The following is a 5,083-nucleotide window of genomic DNA, read 5'->3' on the forward strand; positions in this document are numbered from 1 at the left end:
ACGTTGTTCTCCAGCTTCTCATTTTTTTTGTTTTGTTTGACTGATTCTTGGGTTCTCTGTGAATCATTCATTTCTATTTGTTCTATCCTGACTTTTAAGGAGTTATTTTCTTCTTTCACAGTTTTTAGTTCTTTTTGTAAATGCCCAATTTCGTTTTTAAATGAATTATTTTGCTCTATTGAATTTTTTTCCATTTCCCTAATTTTTTTTTTGAGAATTATTTTCTTTTTCCAATTCAGAAATTCTATTTTCTTGAGACTTTTTTATCTTTTCCAATTCAGAAATCCTACTTTCCTGTGTTTTTTTAACCTTTTCTAATTCACTAATTTTGTTTCCCTGCATCTCCTGTGAATTCTTTATTTTTTCCAACTCCAATTTCAGGACGTTGTTATTCTCTATCATAACTTCCCTTTCCTTGCCCCATTTTTCTTCGATCTCCCTCATTTTCTTAAGAGCTTCTTCTAGGAGAGAGTTATGTGATGGGGGGCAGGAATCGTTCCCCTTTAGGTTGTTATCTTCTGAATCTTTGCTGTTAACTTCCTCGGGGTTGGGTACCCGCTCTTTCTCTGTATAGAAGGAATCTATAGTTTTTCTAGCTTTTTTGCTCATACTTAAAAAATGTTTTGGGGTCTGTCCCTGGGGTAGGAAATTATTTACTTCTTTACCAGCTTCCTCCCAGACCGGATGGATGCAGCGGCCCCTGCGCCTGCGCTAAGAGAGAGCTCTGGGAGAGAGTTCCCCACCCCCTCCCTGGAAGCGCCTCAGAGGTGATTAGCACTGCTGTGCTTTGAGGGCGTAGAATAGTGAAGACAGCAAGAAGCTCAGCCTATGTGTCCGGGTGGGGAGTGGATGTCTGCAGCAGGTGACGTGAGAAACCCCTGCGCTCAAAGTGGAAGTGTCTGCCAGAAACCGTGGTCCCTAGTTCAAAGGTTCCACTTCTCTGGGACTTCCTGGAGCTGAGTTCCACTCCCTCCAGCTAAGCTAGGCCGTGTGTGTTGCCTTGGGCCGTATCCACCCACTTGTCAGTCTCTTAACTATTCTCAGGAGGTAGCTGAGGCCACACCCCCTGGTGCTGAGTCTGCAGAGTCACCCCCAGGGTGGGGGGCGGGGGGATATCTTATCTGAGTTTTAAAATATTTTGGCTTTCTCTTCTGAACTGCTAAATAATTAGCAGAGAAGAGCTAACAGCCTGTGCCAGATTCCTTTACCTCAGTGGCTTCTCTGATCCCAGAGCCCCTCCCAGCGCAATGGGCGCAGTGTGCCCCTACCCCACCGTCTGTGCTGGTCTTTCTTATTCCTCCCCTGAGAACTGACCTTTCCTGTTGAAACTCCAGATTCTCTTCAGCTGGTAAGTCGTGCTTCCAGTCCTTGTGGTATCTATCAGTCCTGAGCTAATTTTGAGACTTAATTTATCTAATTGGTTGTGAGGGAGTGAGGACGTTCACTGAGTCGTGTGTTTCTTCTCCGCCATCTTGGCTCCGCCCCCAATTCCATATGTTTCTAAGAAAAAAACCAGACTTAAACAAAAAATTTGATCTACATCCACAAGACTGAAGAGAAACAGAAAAAAGTACACAGAACCCTTGAGAACTGTATCTCTGTTGTGGATATATAGAAAGTCTGCATGGATAATTTAATTTTACTGAGATAAAAAAAGGGGGGTGTAGTAAATATCAAGTAAATAGTAATACCAAGATAAGATCAAAATGGGTCCATGATTTAGATATAAAGAATGAGATCATAAATAGATTAGAGGAACAATGAATAGTCTATCTCTCAGACCTTTGGAGGAGGAAGGAATTTTTGACCAGAGGAGAACTAGAGATCATTGTTGATCACAAAATAGAAGATTTTAATTACATCAAACTAAAAATTTTCTGTACAAACAATACTAATGCAAATCAGATTAGAAGGGAAGTAACAAATTGGGAAAATATTTTTAAGGTTCTGATAAAGGTCTCATTTCCAACATATATAGAGAATTGATCCTAATTTATAAGAAATCAAACCATTCTCCAATTGATAAATGGTCAAAGGATATGAACAGACAATTCTCAGATGATGAAATTGAAATTATTTCCACTCATATGAAAGAGTGTTCCAAATCACTACTGATCAAAGAAATGCAAATTAAGACAACTCTGAGATACCACTATACACCTGTCAGATTGGCTAAGATGACAGGAACAAATAATGATGAATGTTGGAGGGGATGTAGGAAAACTGGGACACTAACATGTTGTTGGTGGAGTTGTGAAAGAATCCAGCCATTCTGGAGAGTAATTTGGAACTATTCCCCAAAAGTTATCAAACTGTGCATACCTTTTGATCCAGCATTGCTGCTATTGGCCTTATATTCCAAAGAAATATAATGAGGGGAAAGGGACCTGTATGTGTCAAAATGTTTATGGCAGCTCTTTTTGTAGTGGCTAGAAACTGGAAAATGAATGGATGTCCATCAATTGGAGAATGGTTGGGTAAATTATCGTATATGAAGGTTATGGAATATTATTGTTCTGTAATAAATGACCAGCAGGAGGAATACAGAGAGGCTTGGAGAGACTTACATCAACTGATGCTGAGTGAATTGAATAAAACCAGAAGATCGCTGTACACTTCAGTGTTGTATGAAGATGTATTCTGATGGAAGTGGATATTTTCAACATAAAGAAGATCCAACTCACTTCCAGTTGATCAGTGATGGACAGAAACAACTACACCCAGAGAAGGAACACTGGGAAGTGAATGTAAATTGTTAGCACTACTGTGTATCTACCCGGGTTACTTATTCCTTCGGAATCTAATACTTAATGTGCAACAAGAAAATGGTATTTACACACATATATTGTATCTAGGTTATATTGTAACACATGTAAAATATATGGGATTCCTGTCATCAATATGAGTGAGTAGAGGGAGGGAGGGGATAATTTGGAAAAATGAATACAAGGGATAATATTATAAAAAAAATTACTCATGCATATATATTGTGAAAAAAAATTATAAATTAAAAAAAAATGTCTTTTCACAGAAACGGAAGAGATAGTACCCCTCCCTGCTCTGGTCTGAGCTGTGTGAGCTGCCTGTCTCTCTCTGGCTGCCTGCCCTCAGTCTGTGCCCAGTCTGTTCCACTCTCCTCTGAGCAAACATAGACCTTCTCTTGTGAATTTTAAGGATATCTTCTGTTGGTGATTATTTGTGGGTTTCTTTTCCGGTCACGCATTAACTCCAACGATTGTCATGAAGTAAATCCTGAGAGAAATCACGGAGCTCAAGCAGCTGTCTGCCTCCACACTGCCATCTTGCCTGGAAGTCCACTCTTCCCCCTTTTGATGAGGTGAGAGAGAATTCTCTGACAAACAAATATGTTAATTATTAACTCTTTGAGCCTACTCTGATGAGAGTAAGATTCACACAATGTTCCTCCCCATTTCTAAATTCGCTCAGATATAGTAAATTTTCTTTTCCTCTTCCTGGGATGTATTTTCCCTCTTTTTAAGCTCCCCTTTACCCGTTTTCTGATACTATCACCTTTCCCTTTCTACTTCCCCCTTTTTTATGTGTATATATATATATATATATATATATATATGTATATATATATACAATCAAAATATAAATGTGGACTGTCTGTGTATCCATAACAGAAATACTGTTCTCAAGATTTCCTTTTACCTTTTTCTGCTTCTCTTGAGTCCTGTGGATGAAGATCAAATGTTTTGTTTAAGTCTGTTTTTTTTCTTAGAAACAAATGGAATTCCTTTGTTTCATTGAATGTTCATCTTCTTCCATGGAAGAAAATGCTAATCTTAGCTGGGTATTTTATTCTTGGCTGCCTTCCAAGTTCTTTTGCCTTTTGGAATATCAGATTTCAGGCCCTTCGATCCTTTAATGTGGATGCAGCCTGGTCTCGAGTGACCCTTATTGTGGCACCTCGGTATTTGAATTGTTTTTTTCCTGGCTGCTTGCAATATTTTTTTCTTTAGTTTGATAGTTCTGTAGCTTAGCCACTATGTTCCATGGATTTCTTTTTTTTAGGGTCTTTTTCAGAAGGTGTGCGATGAATTCTTTCAATGCCTATTTTCCCTTCTGTTTCTGTTAATTTTGGACAGTTCTCTTTGATAGTTTCCTGTAAAATAGAATCTAGACTCTTTTTTTCATCATAATTTCCTCAAATTATCTCTCCTAGATCTATTTTCCAGGACTATAGATTTTCCCAGTAAATATTTGACATTATTCTCCAGCTTTTCATTTTTTTGATTTTATTAGACTGATTATTGGTTTCTCAATGAATCATTCATTTCTATTTGTTCAGTCCTGATTTTCAATGTGTTATTTTCTTCATTCACATTTTAAAATTATTTTTGTACATGACCAATTGAGTTTTTAAATGAATTATTTTGCTCTGTGGAATTTTTTTCCATTTCACTAATTTTTTTTTTTTTTTTTTTTTTTTTAGTGAGTTCTTTTCTTTTTCCAATTCACAAATCCTACTTTCTTGAGAATTCTTTTCCAATTCAAAAATCCTTCTTTCCTGTGATTTTTAAATGTTTTCCAATTCACAGAATTTTTTCCCTGCATTTCCTGTGAATTTTTTATTTTTTCCAATTCAATTTTCAGGAGATTGTTACTCTCTAGCATAGCTTCTCTTTCCTTTTCTATTTATCTTCTAACTCTCTTTTCAGGTCTTTTATAGTCTCTTCTACAAGAGAGTTATTTGATGGGGGCCAGGTAACATTCCCCTTCAGTGCATTATCTGGAGACTGTCTCCTGTTTGGACTCCTCGGGTTTAGAGATCTGCTCTTTTTCTATATAAGCTGTCAATCATTCTCTTCAATTTCTTACTCATTTTTTATAATTTGAGGGGTCTGCTTTCTGATTAAGTGGTTCCCAGCTTCCTCTACCGAACAGAGATATGAAAGGCCGCACTCTTGTGAACCAGTTGGAAAAGGTACAAGAGTGCTCTGGATGAGAGTTCCATCCTCCTCCTCCGGAAGTAGTTCAGAGCTGGGCTGTGGGTGGCCCAGTGAAGGACCCCCCCACTTTGTAGTCTAGTGGCTGCTGTAATACTAGCAGCTGAACA

Source organism: Sminthopsis crassicaudata, chromosome 3 (genome assembly GCF_048593235.1).
Source record: "Sminthopsis crassicaudata isolate SCR6 chromosome 3, ASM4859323v1, whole genome shotgun sequence".
NCBI lineage: Eukaryota > Metazoa > Chordata > Mammalia > Dasyuromorphia > Dasyuridae > Sminthopsis > Sminthopsis crassicaudata.